Genomic DNA, 20,391 nt, shown 5'->3' with positions numbered 1-20,391 from the left:
TTTCATAGAATCCCTAACTAGAGACCATTTTGCATAAGTAATAAAATAAGTGATAAATGTGTGAAATAGTAGAAATTTGGGGTTGTTATCAAAGTAAAAAGGATTCGGCTAGGCTTGATTAATGAGAAAATATGATAAAAATTGATTTTCGGAGCTAGGGGTAAAATGGTCATTTTGCCCAATTATAAATTTTTGAGTACCTAGATCATTAAAAGGAATAAAATTTTATAGATCAAGAATTGCAAAATCCGGGCCTAGACCAGGGAAAAGCAAAGCTAGTGGACTAAGCCGAACGAGTAGCCTTTATTTTGTATACCGAGGTAAGTTGTGTGTAAATAATGCAACTATATTGTTATCAATTGTACATGAATTTTCATAGCTTAAATTGTTTGATTGTGTTAATGAAAATACATGATGATAATTAAAACAATAGAACTCCCGGGTGAACCTTAAAAACAAATTGGATATTCATGCCATGACATTTGGGACTTTGTGTGCTAGTGTAAGACATGTCTGGGACATGCAACGGCCATATTTTAAGAGCTAGTGTAAAACCATGTCTGGGACATGGCATCGACATTGAGATGAAAGCTAGTGTATGACATGTCTGGGACATGTATCGACCTCGAGATGTAAGCCAGTGTAAGACATGTTTGGGACATGTATCAGCTACGAGATGTGTCAGTATAAGACCATGCCTGGGACATGGCATCGGCACGGATATGTGAGATCTAGTGTAAGACCATGTTTGGGACATGGCGTCGGCCTCGATTTCGATATTCACTGTAAGACCATGTCTGGGACATGGCATTGACTTGATGGATGAGCCAGTGTAAGACTATGTCTGGGACATGGCATCAGCATTATACCCTTTGTTTAAGGCTTAATGAATATCCGATAGTATTCAAAATGGTTCAATGGCGAGAGTTACAGTTTAATGTAAAACGAGAAAAGTATAACCATGTTGTGAGTGGTACAGGTTCCTATTTGAAATGTATGAGATGTGAGCTTAGTATATGCTATGTAAATGGTATTGAATAGCGATGAGTAAGTTGTGCTTATACCTATTTTTTTTTTGGTATTATGAGCATGATGATGATTGGTAAAGTTGTCATTATATATATTTTCATGCAACTTATTAAACTTTATGATTACTCTATTTCTTTCCATTTTCTTATAGTACCGCATAATTAGCTCGTGGTTCAACGGTCGTCGGAGGCATCAATCACACTATCAATCGAAGAACTTGGTATAGTTAGATTTATTTATTTTGATTATGGCATGTATAGGACCCTGACTTTAGGATTTGGTGTCATTGTTAATTGGCCAAATGTGTTGGCTTACTTTAGCATTTTGGTTCATTTTGTATAAGGCCATGGAAATGCTAAAGTTGAAAGTTGTTATATGAATACAAGAAGTTATTTCATGAATGGGTTATTTGTTAGTCGTTTTAGTAAATATGAAATGTGTAAAGGCCTTAGATGTGGTTGTTGGATTGAGGAATCATATTATGATGATCTTTAGCATGATGGATGTTGTTATTTTGTGTTTCAAGGTGGCAAAGGGCTTGCTAAATAGCCCTATGTTGTCCACATGGTTAGACACATGGGCGACACACGGCCAGCTCCATGGGCCTGCTGTCCAGCTATGTGTCCCCTACACGTAAAAATTTCAAGTTAGTATATATGGTAGTAAACACACGGGCAGAGACACGGCCGTGTGTTTCAGCCGTGTGAAGGACATAGCCTAGCATACGGGCGTGTGCCTTTGCCGTGTGACCCTTAAGGATTGCTGACGTCAGAAATAGAATTTCAAGGTTTTTAGACACGGCTTAACACACGAGCGTGTCATGGCCGTGTGAGGGACATGGGCCATAGACATGAGCGTGTGTCAGGCTGTGTGAAAACCCCTGTAGGTTAGAAATTAGACTTTAATTCACACAGGTATGGAGCACGGATGTGTCCCTAGATGCTTAGGCAGTGTGCATCACAGGGGCCATTAGCACGGCCATGTTATAATGATTACACGAGTGTGTTGCCCCTCCACACGGGCGTGTGCCCTGTTTCAAGGGTCATTTTTATTAAGTTGGTTTAAGGACCCAAGTTTGTTCTGAATGGTTTCCAATGAGATTTTGAGGCCTCGTAGGGCCGTATTAAGAAGATTAAACAAAGTTTGAAAAAGTTCTAAATTTGATCAAATCTGGATGACTCGAGAACGATTGTATACATGTGGTTAAGTATGGTAATGCCTTGTGCGTAGTCCCAGCCTCGGACTCGGGTAAGGGGTGTTACAGTTACAATGTTATATTCATAATATGTCAGGTCCTCCATCACCATTGATAGAAAATTACTGAAGGGAAGTAGGTTTTTGGCACGTGGCCAATATAAGTCGGGGGTGCAAATTGGACCTGAAACTTATCAGCGCATTCATAGAGAGGTAGAGACCCGAGACGCACTCATTTCGTCTTCCATGCAAGGATTGAACTGTCACTTTGGAGGACGTGCATTTACAATTAGGGTTACCAGTGGATGGGTCTGTACTCACCGGGTCTGCTCAATCTGCTAATTGGAGAGCTATATGCTTCAATCTTTTAGGTGCGATTCGAATAATATTTACGGAGGTTGAATTGGGATAGGCTGGTTACGAGACACATTGCTGGAGTTGAGGGATTATTCGACTAAATTAGAAAGAATAAAATACGCTCGGGCATACATCCTTGAGATCCTCGGAGGTTATCTGATGCTGGACAAGTCACGAAACCTCATACATTTGAGGTGGTTGCTAAAACTCATCGATTTTATAACAACTAGCAAACTCAATTGGGGGTCTGTTGTGTTGTCGATATTGTACCAGAAGATGTGTTGGGCGACGCAACCAAGTAAAATAAAAATTAGAGGTTGCCTCTCACTGCTACAATCGTGGGCACGATTTCACTTTCCATTTTTACATCCTCGAGTGAACCACCCGTATACATTCCTGCTCTTAACGAGGTAAAATTTAGATTAGATTTTACAATTATTACATAAATTTAAAATATAATTTTATGCTACAATTTTATTTAATTAGGTGGAACCATTTGACGAGTTACAACGGAATACCTAATGCTCTTGAAGATATATGACTTCTATTAGACAAACGGTTGGAAGCGCACGTAAGTATATATATTTCATTTTGAGCTATATATATAATATAGTCGTTTCATATTTAGTATTTAATATTATGTATATAACTAATATTTTTATCACATTCATATAGTTTCAATGGACACCATACAAGGATCTGGCAATTCGAACAGTAATTCCAGATGACTACAGAATTCGAACATCTGGCATGTTAAGGTCCCAATGATCAACTACACTACCGTCATGATACACCAAATGGATAGAGTGTTGCGAAAATTCATATTCCAACAACCGATTCTCGTGGCTGAAGAGCACAAAATCGACTTATGGTGATCGAATACGCATTGGCCAGTCTTCTTCTCATAATATATTAAAATGTGGGAAAATTGGTATGATAATATACCTACTCGCGAACCGATTATTGTTCCAAAGTTAGCATATGAGCCGGATTACATGCCATTGTTTAGGATCCATGGCAAGTCATATTTTCTCTAGGAAGAGCAGAGGAGTCGGCAATTCCGTATTAAAAGGGAATGATAAGACCCTTTAAATCCAAGAACAAGGGCTGACAGGGCGAGCCCATCAACAGCGCCCATGCAACCACAGGGCTCAACGCCTCAAGTGATGATGCCCACACCACAACTCCTTCAGATTAGCCAGGTGCGTATCCTAGCCCTTATATGTACCCTAAATCTTATATATTTCCTTTTCTCAGTTTTATGCTAGGTTGGAATGCATGGCACCATGAATCTCCTTTCCCGATGACTTCGGCTCAACTGATGATATATAGGCCATTATCGCATGAGGCACCGTCGAGGAGCTCATCTCATTTCCAATCCCCATCTCCTTATAGGATTCAAACACCTCTGCCATAGGTGATGCAAACTGTAATACCCCATATTTTGGGGTTAGAAGTTTTGTGATTTGTAGGTAAGGTCAATGGCTAGATCGGATAATTGGGTTTGTTGCTATGTTTTATGTAAGAATAGGCCTACTGGTCTGGTGGTTTGTTGTGTGTTAATTTGCCTCTGGGTTATGGGTTCAAATCTTCGTGTGTGTTTATGGGAGTAATTTTATTTTATATATCTATGTATTTTTGTTTTTATTTTATGTATTTATTTATCTTATTTCAGTCAGTGAATTAAAAAAAGATTTTAAACACGTTCTTTTCTCCCTCTCTAGCATGTTTGTTTTTCTTTCTATCTTCTCCTCCTTCTCCCTTATTTTTTCTTGGTGGTTTTGTTTTTTGAATCATTTTAGTTTGTTCTTTTTATTTTCTTTCTGATTTCACATGTCATTGCCTCACATTTCCATCTAATATGAGTTTGAATCGAGTAAGTGTCGTCTTTTGGTATGTTTTTCTGTGACTTTCAACTTAAATTAGTTGAGTTCTTAAATTAGTTGTTTGTGGAATTGAGATTTCAATCAGGTAAGTGGTGATGTCAGATCCGTTCGAAGGGTTTGGTTCGCAAAATCAGGTGTGGGTTCGGTAACTCTTTCTTTTCATTGTCAAAATTTTGATTTAGTTCAGTGAAATTCGACATATTTGGTGTATCTCTAAAAAATTATCATTCAAAGCATCAATTGTTGTGGTTTTGCTTGAAATATTATTACTTAAAAAATTATCATTCAAAGTGTCAATGGTTGGGTAGCGTTTCGAGAGCAAAGGTACGTTCTGTAGCGAGTTCTGGTATGGTTTCGTGACCACATGGGTGGCCATACGAGCGTGTGCCCCAACATGGGTGGTTCACACGGCCGTGTAGAATTTGGAAGTAGAGCTTTAGAGCCAATTTTGGTGCCACACGACCTGGCCACACAGGCATGTGTCCCCACACGGGCGTGTAAGCTCTCCACACGGCCATGTCTCCTCTGCTCTTAATTTTTAGCATTTTGAGAAAGTGAGTTACACGAGCTGCTCACATGGGCGTGTGCCCTCTCCACATGTGTGTGGCCTTCACACAGGCGTGTGTGGCCTTCACATGGGCGTGTAGACCCCCACACGGCCTGCGCATTTTCCACATGGCCGTGTGGCCTTATGTCTACAAATTTTGTACTGTGTCTATTTTTAATCTGATTATGATTCTGTGTGTTTCAACCCTTGGCTAGGTCTTTGTAATGGTGGTCAGGACTTTGCTTCGGCCTGGACTTGCGCGTTATTCGCAATCATAGCTCTAATTAAGCAATTCGGTTGGGTGTTAATTGATGTTATGTTATATTTGATTCTGATTTTGGGTATTTGAATGTGTGCATTTCTGATTTCATACTCTGTTTTTGTAAGTTTGTCTTAAAATAGAGTGCATTTTGCATTTGCATTAATCTTTTTGGGTTTGGTTGCAAAGAGAAGGGAGTCTGATCTATTCTGGCAGTTTCAACTGTAACATGTCTGTACAGCGATTTACCACAATGCACAGTACGACATATATGTCAGCTCTGCTGCATATTAACATTTGAGTGGCTTAGTCCACATGCTAGGCGTAAAGGGTTGGATGGGCCTTTCGAGGTCATATGTGGTGTGCATGGTTGGATGAGCTTAAATAGCTCTTTTTCGACTGTGATTGGAGGACGGATAGGTGTTGGGTCGGTTGGGTGGGTTTTTTATTACTTGTTGCATTCATTCTGTATTCTGTCTGTCTGTTTGATTGTGAGGCTAACTGTTTATAGATCGAGATGTTTCAGTACTGATACATTTGATTTGTTTATGTAGACTATTTGTATAGTGGATTGCCACTGAGTTTTTTTTTTTTTATTATGAAATTTTGGTGTTCACTTATCTATTGTTTTTGAACTCACACTGAGCTCGTATAGCTCACCCCTTAGTTTATCCCTTTACATGTACCCTCGTTTTCTGTAGCTGGACTTGGCATGTTAGAGGTCTCAAAGTGACATGTTTTAAGCCGGACTAATAAATGGACTTTTCAGATTTTTAAATTTATGAATTGTTTCGGACTGTAAACAGCTATAAAGACTGTGGTACAATCTAATTTTGGATTTTCGTAAGTAGTTTTCTTTTGATTCCTAGAAACTTCGGAACTTTATTTTCGAGCCGTTTCAATGTGACTTGAGTTCTCTGTTTTGAATCCTAAATGGGCTAAATGGTTTATTTCGATTTCAATAACTGTGTTCGAATAAGATTTTAACAACTCATTTTGTAAAAAAATTTCAGATCACTTCGGTGATCAATGTGACCTCTGAAATTTGACCTAAACTCCTAGGTCGGGTTTTGGGGCGTTACACAAACATCTCCGTAATCTTCGTTCTATCAAGGTGGGTCAACCTCCCAACACCCACAACCAGAAAAAATTCTTGAACAACCATAACCCCCGTCGAAAACTGAACCAAGAAGGAATCAGTGCATAACCGTTGACCACCCTAATGTGGCACTGATTCCAACCGGCACATGCATTGATTTTTTTAAAATATTTGTACAAACTATTTTTATATTATTTCATTTAATAAATTAGAAGTTGTTTTGAATATTTTTGTATAAATTATTTGTGTATTTTGTCCTATTTAATAAAATATAAGTTCTTTTAAATAAGGCAATAGAAATTATTTTTTCATAGTTTTATTTAATCGATTATGAACTGTTTCGATTTGGACATGTTCAAATTGCATGACCTAGGTTCCTACACCATTCCCAAAACTTCTGTTGATTTGTTCCTTCCTGGATATCCATATTATCACGTATTCTAATCGAGCAAGTCGACCTTTTGGTTTGCAGCGCAATTCTCTATTCGGTAACAACTTAAACGAAGCAAGCGATATAGAAACCACTTACGTCCATCTAGGACTGATAGGAATACATGACTCCACAAGTTGTACATGTATTCTAATTGGTACACTTCGTCTACATAACTTATGGGATCCAAACAGAGATTCTAACAAGTTGCAAATACATGAGCACATGGATAACGAAGTGTGTCAAACCTCCCACAGTCGCAAGTCCTATTTCTCAGCTATACACGATATTGCTCACCGGTAATACCTTGGTTCTGTAACACCCCTAACACCTCTCTATCGTTGGATTAGGGTCACAAGCATTACTAATAAATCAAACAATTAATTCAATCATAATCAACATATAAACTAACTAATAACATTATAATATGCAGGGGTAGATCACGACAATCTAATACTTTCATGATAGATTCTTATACATTCGAATAATAAATTACGCTATGCATTTCTGAACTTGGTCTTCCACTGTCTACACTCTTATCACTATTTATACATTGCTAAACTTAGTCTTCCACTATCTACACTTTTATCACTATTTATCCCTTCCAGAATGTCAGAATTCGGATGCATACAAGACTATTCCAATTATTTGCATCAGAGTATTAGTCCATAATCTATCTACGAATATCTTTTTAATTTACCTTCAATGGTGTTAGTGGAATGCACTTAATTTAGGTTTCCTAATCCATACCAATTTAGAGTAAAAGTTAGTCTTACAGCCCCTATTACGAGTCTACGGGACCCTAAAAATAGTTTAAAAATAGATAGGGACTAATTTGAAACAATTCTGGAAGTTTAGGAAATAATTAAAAAAAATTTGATTTCAGGGTCACACATCCATGTGGCCAGGCCGTATAACTCTTTGACTTGGGTCACACGCCCATGTGTGTTGCCTGTGTGTGACACACATCCGTGTGCCCAAGCTGTATGCACCCAAAAGTACCTTAGAACTCAAGTTTACCATTTCCTATTTACTTGGACACTAAGCAACTCAATTACCAATAGTTTAACCTATTCAAAACATGATTAAACATGCCCAAAATACACCAAATTCATCACCTAATATGTCTAACCAATGCACCCTCATTGGTACTACATTTTATATGTTCAATTACATCAACAACACATCAAACATTCAAGACTTTCATTCATGTCACACTTACCATATTTGAACTAACTTTCAAACTTCTAAAGTTACCAAATATGATGCTAAACACATACCAAGAACTATGCTACGCTACCAAGCTTTAAACAATCACATACCAACATATAAACTAGGCTAGTATACCAACATAGCCTCAACCACAACCATATACACATTTAACCATCATTTCACTAGCAACTAAGTTAACAACATCTTATAAATGATATAAACAAAAGACTCCCTAGGTACATGCCATTAAAAAATGAAATATCACCACACTTGAGCTCGGGATTTGTGATTTGATGCTGGGTCGGTAATAATTCGTATAGTACCTAGCCTGCGTACGAAAAACAAAATTGCATACTGAGTAAAACTCATTGGCATTTCTATAATCCAAATAACATAACTTGATGTAAGTATTTAAAATGCAAAATGCAACAAGTAAGCTATGTTCATATGTTTCAATTTAATAATATAATTTTTGCTCATTCCTTATTCACATATACTAAGATTTTCACATGTTCAGATATATAAGTACATATATCAATGACATTTCGTTTAACATTTGATAACATCATCTCATGCAATGGCATTATTAATATCTTTAATCAATACTTGAATTCATTCAATTTTCACATCTTAATTTATCATTTCATATTTCATTTATCATCCCATAATCATTTCTCATATTTTCTATTTCAATATTTTCTCATATCATATTCATTTCTTATCTTTGTCATTTCAATATCAATCACATAAATTATTAATTTGCGTTCCCCTATTAACACAACACGGACTCGGACGGATACATGGATCCAACAAACACACTAGTCTGGCACCCGGTGCCTCATCGGATAAATTCGAAGTAATAACTGCGCCCAACGCTATATAAATTGACACCCAGTGTCTCATTGGTTAAACCGAAGCAAATTGGCACCCACTGCTTCATTGACTCGAGGTCGAAGTAATCCCTGAACTCTTCCTATCCTATTGCATGTCATCTATATCCGACTCAACCTGATATAGTTAATAGGGATTCATTTCACTTTTCAATACAACCAATGTCTCAATTTCATGAATGTATATCATCACATATAAGCATATATTCAATTTGATAATAATCACATTTTTCTCAATACACATATATTCATAGTCAATATGTTTCATAATATACAAAATTAATCCATTTCATTTCAATTGCAAATTTAATTCAATCCCAAAGTACCAAAGTACTCACCTCAAATGCTTACAATATGCAAACAATTATATATACAATAATCTACTATTTAATTCGGATTACAGAAACACAAACCATGATTTTTGAGCTATTTAACGTTGATTTTATCCTTCCCCTTTTTACTCGAGGATTCTGGTACGACGTTAGCTATGGAATAAAACAATTAAATTACATTAATATTACACATTTCAACTTCACATTAAATTTCAATTTTTACACTATATTTTTCTTATTCTTTAATTTAGTCCCTAAATCGAGACTAATTTTAACCTTCACAATTAACTTCATATTTTTATACTAATTTCACTCTAGACCACATTTAGCTTCCTCCTTTCCAATTCAACCCCTTAATTTTGAATTTTTTACAATTTAAGTCCCTATTGTTCAAAATCAACAATTAATTCCACAATTTAGCCCTTTTTCATTTCTAATTTAAAAATCTATCTATTTAATCCCCAATACTTAAACTATTCTACAGTGTCAACATCTAAAATTTTAAACAATACTAAAAATTACAATATGAGTCGGGTAGCCCCAAGTACCAAAATTCCAACAACATAAAAGTTACAAGCATAGGGACTAAATTGCACTAACCAGTTTGGATTTGAACTTCCAAACCCCTAGTCGTGCGTGACTTCTCATTTTTCTTTCTTTCTTTTGTTTGTATGTAACAAAGAATGAAACATTCTCTTTCTTTTCTTTTGTTTATATTAATATAACTATTATTATTATTATAACTTAATATATAATATATATACATAATACACACAAGCAAAATCATTAAGACATGGTCGGTTACCATCCCACCATTTACTAATTGGTATTTTTTCTACTTTATTCCCTTTAATTTATTTCAATTTATAATTCAAACTTTTAACCCTTACGTGATTTAGTCCCTGTACCTTAATAACTCTTAATTTCATAAAATTCACTATTTTAAAAATTAATTAGCTACTAAGTTAGCCTCATAAATATTTAATAACAATTAGCTAATAAAAATATTTATGGGTCGAGTTTATGAAAACAAAGTCCCAAAAATACATTTTCTGATACCTCTGACTATCGGGTCGTTACAGGTTTGGTTTGTCTATCTCTGTCACACAAAACCATAGATGGTTACGATCTTGACACACAGTGTGCATTATGTTGGCCCACACCTTTGCCTTTGCCTTATTAATTTCTTGCACTACCGTCTAGCACCATACATGACCTCCCTGTATTTGACCTTTATAACTCGTCGTTCGCTTTGGAAATACTGCCACCAAACAGAATTATGTCTCCCGTACAATGGAGAATATCGACAAAGGACACATTCCTTTTAGAACAGAATTTATGCATTCAGTTAGGTTTAAGGTCATATGACCATATTGTAGGCCACCGTCGTATGCTTGTGTCCACTGATTGAAAGGTATGTTACAGAGGTAGTTTGCATCTTGATCGTTAATTAACCCCCAAAATTGCCAACATCTCATGAAAACGGTCTTTACTGATCTCGTACCCTGTCAATTTAAGTGGATAGCAATAATTACATACTACTCTTCCATTCAGAATAAATTGAATATTACAAATGAAATAATATTGGTGGCGATTAAATACCCATGTTGGTCACTTGTTGTCGTTCAGTGGTAGATCGATATTGCCCATAATAGTTGGACGCAACGTGCCTTAGACAATATCGATGGTGTGTGAGATCCCATAGGCTTCCCTATCTCTCAATTGTGGCTAGTATTCTAGGCCCCGCTCTGATATAGTACAAATATCAGGTTGGGGGCAGACATGCCTCATCAACCTAGAAAAAAAGAAATCCCAGTCGTCACCTGACTCCCTCGGTGTTATTGTAAATACAATTGAAAGGATCCTCCTATCACCATCTTGTGCCACAACTAGCAGTAGTTTATGGGTATATCTACCATACATTAAGGTACCTTCAATTTGTACCAATGGCTTGCAGTACACAAATGTATCTCGATATTGCTTAAAGTTCTAGAATAGACGATTCAACACTTGGCATCCATAGAGTAAGCGATCATTGTAGTACGTAGGGCCCATTTCAAGCTCTATTACGCAACCTGAGACATACCTCTCCAGCACCTGACACCACTGCCATAACTCATTATATGAAGCATCCCACCCACTTTGCATCTTATCTAACTCCTTCTGCTTAGCTATCCAAGCCTTGCGGTAAGAAGCCGTGTACTTGAATTGCTATGAAAATTAGCAATTAAAACCGACAAAGAAGTCCTAGGATCCGCCTTCACCATCAGTAGTATTAAGCCCCCATCATATTTGAATCCATCTTAGGATGATCTTTTGAAACACCTGTCAACCTATGAGTACGTTAAATAATGCAGCATAAAATAATAACAGTAATATTCAAAAACCCTAAAAACCCAGTGATACTATACCGACAACACAAGTATGTGGACCTTTGAACTTCTTTATCTCCCACAACCCTGTCCTCCTCTTAACTGAAGCTATGATTTTCCATGAACATTTACTGTCTCGTATTGCACACTTGGCCTCAAACTTCTCGGATTTGGATTTAACCACGTGGTAGTTAACTCTGTCCATGATGTTATATTATGTCAATGCACCGAGAAAACCATCCTTACTGGAAAGCTCCTTACCAACTACCAATTCACTAGAATCCAACGACGAACTTGTATGGTCATGCCTCCTGTGTGTTAGATCTGGAAACTCCAATACATTATCTGCTGATAGATCGATATTAAGCATGTAAGCTAGAGGCGAGTATGTCGTGAATCGTAGATCTTCTTCTTCTTCATCTGAACCCCCTTCATCGTCTTCAAGTTCAGTTGGAACAGGCTCTAGTTCAGAAAATAATGCAACTTTTGCACCATCGAGGCTGGGCTCTCGGGGTGGATCCACATCAGACTCATAATCCGACCCACCATCATATGCAACGTACGAGGTCCCCTCGCTGGTGGATGTCGTAGGGAGTACATCATCCCTTTTCATAGATGTTTCATAATGTCTCCAATCAGATGTGGATTGTTAACCACTAGAAGTTGATGCCATTCCCCAATATGTATTTCTAGCATCAAACATCGACCTACCAAGGTGCATGTCTCATCCACTAATGAAGTGTTGTGCAGGGGTCGTACATCCCATATTGCCACCAAAAATGGACACTTTTGTGTTCTGCCTCCCACTAACGGACTGTTGGGTAGGGTTAATGTATTCCTCTCGAACAGCAGTAGATGTTGAAGTCATAAGTGCTTCATTTGGCGATGAAAATTGTACATATAACTCAAGATAGGTTGATTCACTAGTGAGATGAGTCTACACCATCGCCTCCAAGCCACGACTACCTTTGATATCAAATAAGTCATAAGTCACGGGATCAACCAAAGCATAACGCCGTTCTCGGTGTCAACCTCACCATTGTAGTAAATAACAGCACTAATACGTTCACTCATTTTCAACCAAATTATTTGTTGAAAGAAATTCAAAACAAAAAACATTATGCAAAAATATAATGATTCGTATAAATATTAATATGATAAATCAACTTATACCTTCTCAACTTCTTCAATTTCTATTCTTCTGAACTTCTTCAATTTCTATTCTTCTAAACTTCTCCAATTTCTCTTGCTGTAACTTATGCAATAAGAGAATGAAATTTGGCTCATTTATAGCCTAAGGTCAAGCAGGATGTACTGTAGAAAAAATACGTCCTGCTTGGAGCTTTTTCAGTACTTTTGCTGACAGTTTATCTTACTTGAAGCGTTTTTTACCCTATTTTTTCAGAACCATCTTCTCAAAAAAAAATTTAGAAAATACTGTAGAAAAAGAGCGTCCAGGTAGGACCTGTTTTCAGTACTTTTACTGATAGTGCATTTTACTTGAAGCATTTTTGAACCTATTTTTTCAGAACCATCTTCTCCAAATTATTCTTTCACAAACTACTGTACAGAAAAAGCATCCAATTGGGAGCTTTTTTTAGTACTTTTGCTGACTATACAAAAAAAATCCATATTGTCAAAATAATTTTTTCAGAACTCATCACTTACCTTTTAAAACCCTAAAATTTTAAACCCTAATTTATTTTTTAAAATCCCTTAATGCTACTTTATTTCTTCCAAAACCCTAAATTCTAAAACAAATAAAACCTTAATTTATTTTTACAAAAACCCTAAACCTACCTATAAACCATAAGCCCTAAACATGCAAATAACCCTAAGCCCTAGAAAAAACACGGGCTAAAGCGCTTCCACATTAGCACGTTTTATGCTGACATGGCAAAAGCGCTCCTTTAGGGAAGTGCTTTTTATCGCTTTTTTGAAATTTCCCCTTAAAACGCTTCCACATAGGCAGGTTTTTGGTTTTTTGGCCCATTCCGGTAAAGAAATTTTAAAGTGCCCCATTTCCGTAAATAAAGTTAGAAATTGACCTTTTTTAGTAAAATACTCGTCAAAAATGGCTAAAAGTTTTAACTATGATTAATTTAAAGTTAATGAATTAACCATGGCTAATTGCATAACGATATGACAGTTATGTTTATATAGTTTTCTTACTTTGATGGTATGCTATCATATTATAATCATTCATAATTGAACTCGATATATGACATTGGTAATAGATAACAAACTTTGTTATGAGCCAAATATATAAACCCTATTATCATAGGCAGTGAGAAAAAAAAAAACAAATGAGATAACATTGTAAATCCACCCTGGCAGCTTCTACAAAGTAAAAAAACTCCATTTTGCAATTTTATTTTTCGGTTAGATTTTCATTACTAATGGGCATCAAAACCACCAAATATAAATTCCTACGCTCTAATTTAATTTAATAGTAGTAAAAAAGTAGTAGAGTCTAGGCGTCAAAACCACCAAATATAACTTCTAATCTTCTTATTTTTGTGACCAAATTTTGATGTCTAGGCAGCTGTCATGCCCTCGACTTATGCATGTAGAACTGTAAATAAATGAAATGGGAGAATTTGGTTGATAGAGAAAATAAAATAAAAACAGAATTATGATTGCAAAATAAAATTAAGTGAATTAAATTAAATTGGTGAACTAAATATATTAAAACTTAGCCACAGCCTCAATACACTCCAAACTCGAACCAATCCTTGAAAAAATGGATTTTCCCTTCCACGTGATAAGGTGGTTATAACGACCAAGAACGTCCTGACCATCAACTTTTCCTTTTGTAGTCAGTTCTAATACAACCTGCAAACTGACCCTTGCCAAATTTCTAACCACATGACTCATGCTCATAACTTAAGATTTCAACAGCCTTATTATCTAAAAAGCTCAACTCGAATCAACGGCTTCAACCACGTGGGTCATTTAAATTTGATCACTATCTCCCGTGATGAAATCTAATTGGCCGTTTCCTACCTGGACATGTCAATTTGTTCACGGTAATTCGAACGTAGCACAATCGCTTCGACTTCCCAACTTTACACCAAACAATTCCAACCCAACACGTGCTTTTTGAATTGAAATTGAATTGATTTTAAAGGACGAAATTGTACTATGCCATATACCGGAGAGATAGCAAATACCGTGTTGAAAAGTTTTTAGTGCGAGTTCATATCTCACGATTGTTTTTTTGGAATGATAACCTAGCTAAAGCTAAAAAGGAACTAGTTGAGCATGAAATTAATCGTGCTAGTTGGCGTATGGAAATGATTTTTTAATGGAAATGGTGGTAAGTGAAAAGGGGAAGGGACTTGGGAAGCAATTTAGCCAAAGTGGTGAAATGGAAAAAAGAATGGCAAAATGCCAAAACTTCATTGACGTAAAAATGGAGAAAAGAAATGAATTATTTTTTTTCCCAAACCAAATGTGTATCCAAGTGTGACCCTCAAAAGCCACCAACACTAATTATTTATACATATTCCTCATGTTAAATTTAGCAAGATTTATCCTAAAAAATATCAACTAAAAATCAAGTTTAAACTATTTATAGAATTTTGAAATTTTCAAAAATCTTATTTTAACTAGTCAACCACTAATTCTTCAATTCTTCAATTTGGCCCTTCTCTTTGCTTTTCGTTCCAATTTAGCTCATTTTGTTTCATTTTGAATTTTGGCACTCCAATTTCATTTCTGATAAGCTTAACACAAGTTTAGTAGTATCTTGTTCAAAAATTAGCCAAAAATAAATACGTTAAAAGCACAAATTTAACTTGTTATCAAATTCCCCCTACTTAGCCAATGTGTGTCCTCAAGCATATTGTATGTTTCTATACTGGAAACTATCCGATAATTTATCAAAAACCAAGCATCTCTTCCGCAACCATTGTCAATGCAAATAGTTTAGGCGAAAAATGAATAAAAATTCAAAAACTCAGTTTAATCAACAAGTGTCTATAAATTTAAACATGTAAATTCAATCATTTCACTAAATTGAAATTGAACCAAACTTTGCAAGGTATATATTCTTAATTAATTATGCAATGCATTTAGGACATAGTCAAACCTTTTTACACGAAATGAGATGACAACTCAAGTACTTTACCCTAATTACTCAATTTGACACGTCTCCAAACAAACTATTTTTCACTACTCATGGTAGCTTGGTTAGCTAAGTGTTTGCAAGTTTTCAGCTTGTCACTCAAACCTTTTTACAGAAATGAGATAACAACCCAAGCACCTCATTTGGTCACATTTTTGTAATCTTCACTAATAACTTATGCCATCAGCGGAGTAGAATTAATTTTTATTTTATTTTCTCCTTTTTCTTTCATTTTTTTCATTAACAAATACATTTAAAATCAAATAACTAAGAATGATATATTTACCAAGAAAATTTATAAAGAATCGATTTTCATGAAACAATCTAATTACAATATTTCAACTTTATACCGATTAAACTAGATAATGAACACTTTAATTCAAGAACAACCTAACTATCTAAATTAACTAAGCATAGGAATTAAAGGCTCAATGTCAAACAAATTAACGAATAATTCCAGCATAAGAATTAACACATGCGAAAGAGAAACAATCATTCATACTTACTAATTCAACACCCCCTACTTAGCCCATATTGCCCTGAATGAGTAATAATAAAAGAATAAATAAGAAAGAGAAGGGTCAAATGTACTCCCCATGTGTGTTTAATTCGGTATAGGGTGGTTTGGGTAGTTCTGGTTAGTTCAGTCCTGGGTGTATGTTTCAACAAATGGTAGCACTGAAATTTCAAAAAAAATGCCCATCCTACAAAAGAAATCTAATTTTAATTTATTTTTAGATGAAAATAGACAACCTCCACCATCGTTCTTAGAAAATAGCACATTAAAATAGATTAGATAATAATCTTATTGTTTTTGTTTTTATTTTCAACATAAATTAAACTTAATTTGAAATTAAATAAATTAAAATAAATATAGGTTGCCTCCCAAAAAGCGCTTTTGTTTAACGTCGTTAGCTCGATGACCTAAGTGTTATTCATTTGTTTATCGAGAATTAATTCTTCCATTATGTGAACTTGAAAGTTCTCGTAGAAAGGTTTCAACCTTTGCCCATTGACCATGAAGCATTTTCTGGATTCCTCCATAATCGGTGGATTGAGGCATCTTTGAGCTTCTCCATTCGGGTTTGCCTTTTTCTCTATTAGAATCCTTTAATGTTCTGTTAATGATTTGAGCTCTAATTTTAGGGCCTCTATATGAATGACAACTTCATGTATTGGTTCTTTGATCGTCAATAATTCCTCTAGTTTATCCATAGCATCGAGATCTAAACTTTTGCAAAGCACAATTTATAACTCATCCTTTTCATGATATTCAAAATGTAACTTTGTTAGTGGTTTAATAATATCGATACCAGAGACATTTGACATTGTATTGGGTCGACCCATCACCTCATAAACATTAACTTTTTCCACTTCACCGTCAAATTCAATAGTAAGTGTTCCACTTCGAACATCAATTTTGTACATGCGGTGCTTAAAAATGGTCTCTAAAGTAGAATATCAGAAGAATTTTTCACATTGTCGTCCTTCATGTCGATGATGTAAAAATCCACAAGAAAAATTAGTTTATTCACCTTGACGACGACATCTTTCAGCACCATTTCTGGATGCACACGTGACCTATCTGCCAATTGAATAATCACCCTTGTTTCTTTCGAAGGACTCGTGTTTAGTAATTTAAAATTAGATAAAGGCACAACGTTAGTAGATGCTCCTAAATCACACATGGCTTCCTTTATGCAACATTACCTATTTTTCAAGATATAGAAAACATATATTGGTCCTTACACTTAGGCGTGATTTTCCTTTGTAATATCACAGAAACGTTTTCTCCCACACTTACCAACTCGTTTCCTTGGAGTTTCTTTTTGCTAAACCGTAATTCTTTCAAGAATTTTGCAAAGTACGAAACTTGTTTGATTGCATCAAGTAAGGGAATGTTAATTTCTACCTTTCAGAATGACTCAAGGATTTCTCTCTCTTCTCGCTCCCTTTTACACTGGGTGAGCCTTCCAAGAAATGGGGGTTGTACAATGAATGGTTTCAGTGGTGTCGACTCCGTGGGAGTTGTTGGTTCAGGTTTTTGTTCCTCCCGTTCAGTGTCGTGATCATGACTTGTGCCAAGTACTGGCTTCGAAACTGTTCCATCTCTCATGATCACAACATTCACAATTTTTTGTGGGTTTGGCTCGGTTTGAGATGACAATTTCTCTTCGGTCTCCAAACGACTAACCGTCAGCGCAACCTTACTCATCTGCTTATCTAGTTCTTGTAGGTACATTTTTATCCTATGTTGGAACTTTTTGGTGCTAACAGCTAACCTCTCCACTATGGCTTCAAGGGATGTCTTTGGAGGTTGATAGCGTTGAGGCTTAGGTGGCCTTGGCTAATATGGTTGGTTGTATCGAGGGTTTGATCCATAACTTAAATTTGGGTAGTCTCTTCACCCTGCATTATAATTGTTCAAATGTGGATTATAATGCCTTTGAGGTGGCCTTGGGAAGTTTCCAACGGTATCTACTTGTGTTGTTGTGTCATCGTGTAAAATCGGACACGAGCCGGTTGGATGATCAGGCATGGTACAAATTTAGCACAATCAAGTAGGGTTCGTTTTTTCTGCAATCAAATTTTTAACTACATCAGTCAGCTCATCAGTTTTATATGCCAAGGATGGAGTACTTAGCCCATGAACCCTTCTCATAGATTCTATAATTGGTTGAAATTGTTGAGAATTCATAGCTTTCGTTGAAATTAACTCCCTTGCTCCTTAAGGAGTCATGCTAACTAGTGCCCCTCCACTAGCAGCGTCAATCATCTTCATTTTCATAGGGAGTAACCCCTCATAGAAATGTTGTAGAAGTGATTGTTCAAGTAGGCTATGTTGTGGACAACTTGCACACAACTTTTTGTATTGCTCCCAGTAATCATAAAGCGGTTCAGTCTCCTTTTGCTGAATTCCTACAGTATCTTGTCTTAACTCAGCTACTTGAGTTACCGAAAAAAATCTATCAATAAATAAACGAGACATATTAGACCATGTATTAACTAAACCAAGAGATAAATAAAATAGCCACTTTCAAGCAGAGTCGGCTAACGAGAAAGGAAAAGCACAAAGTTTAATTTGATCTTCGGTCACTCTTTGAGATTCCATGCTTGTGCAAACCATTTGAAATTCTTTAATATGGGTATGCATATTTTCATTTTGCAATCCGCGAAAGGTGGGCAATAGATGAATTAAGCCTGATTTCAATTCGAACAGCCTTTCTCCTGTCGGATAAGTTATGCATAGTGACTATTGTTCATCTGGTGCTGCTACGAGTTGGCGTATACTTTGATCTGCCATTTCGTCTGGTTCATCAAATAAAAAGATATCTTCGATATAAGATCCTACTTCGAAGTCGGATTAGGGTCGTTTACTGCACCGAATAGCTTCTCTTCGCAGTGTTCGAGCCAAATTCTCTATTTCTGGTTCAAATGCTAGAGCCCTCGGTTCTGACTTGGTCATAAAGAAATCACACAAAAATTAGAAAATTTATTTCTTGTCCCTGGCAATAGTAATAAAATTTGATGGCCGTCAAAACTACCAAATATAATTTCCTACGCTCTAACTTAATTTAATAGTAGTATAGAGTAATAGGGTCAATCCCATAGGGATTGAGACTTCTAATCTTCCTATTTTCGTGACTAGATTTTTGAGCCTAGGTTGTTGTCGTGCCCTCGACTTGTGCGTGCAGAACTATAAAATAATGGAAAGGGGGAATTTAGTTGAAAGAGAAAATAAAATAAACAAATATATAATATAATATAATAAAAAAAGAATTATTATTTCAAAATAAAATTAAGTGAATTAAATTAAATTGGTGAACTAAATATATTAAAACTTAGCCTCAGCCTTGGTACACTCCAAACTCGAATCGATCCTTGAAAAAATAAATTTTCCCTTCTAAACGATAAGCTGGTTATAGCGACCAAGAACATCCCGACTGCCAAATTTTCCTTGTGTAATCGGTTCTGGTACGACCTACAAAGGACCCTTACCGAATTTCTAATGACATGACTCATGCCCGTAATTTAAGATTTCGACAATCTTGCGATCTAAAAACCCATCTCAAATCAATGGCCTCAACCGCGTGGGTCATTTAAATTTGATCACTATCTCCGTTGACAAAATCCAACTGGCCATTTCCTACTTGGATACGCCAATTTGTTCGTGGGAATTCGAATATAGTGCGGGTGATTCGACTTCCCAACTTTACGCCAAACAATTTCAACCCTATGTGCGCTTTTTGAATTGGAACTGAATTGACTTTAATGGACGAATTTGTACTATGTCATCTATCAGATAGATAGCGAATATTGTGTTGAAAAGTTTTTAGTGCGAGTTCATATCTCACAATTGTTTTGTCGGAGTGTTAATCAGGCTAAAGCTAAAAGGGAACTAGTTGAGCATGAAATTAATCTTGCTAGTTGGCGTTTGGAAATGATTTTTAATAAAAAATGGTGGTAAGTGGAAAGGGGAAGGGACTTGGGAAACAATTTAGCCAAAGTGTTGAATTGGAAAAAAGAATGCCAGAATGCCAAAACTTCACTAACGCATAAATGGAGAAAAGAAATGAATTATTTTATTCCCAAACTAAATGTGTATTCAAGTGTGTCCCTCAAAGGCCACCAACACTAGGTATTTATATACATTC

At 36.0% G+C, this 20,391-nt stretch overlaps 1 pseudogene; it reads right to left on the bottom strand.

The window, feature by feature from the left end:
• The window catches only part of LOC108475150 (multicopper oxidase LPR1-like), a 94,645-nt pseudogene extending 82,833 nt beyond the window's left edge, over positions 1-11,812 (bottom strand).
• Between the last annotated feature and the right edge of the window lie 8,579 nt (positions 11,813-20,391).

This window comes from Gossypium arboreum, chromosome 3 (genome assembly GCF_025698485.1).
Source record: "Gossypium arboreum isolate Shixiya-1 chromosome 3, ASM2569848v2, whole genome shotgun sequence".
Classification (NCBI taxonomy): Eukaryota; Viridiplantae; Streptophyta; class Magnoliopsida; order Malvales; family Malvaceae; genus Gossypium; species Gossypium arboreum.
This window is presented reverse-complemented; position numbering and strand designations above follow the sequence as displayed.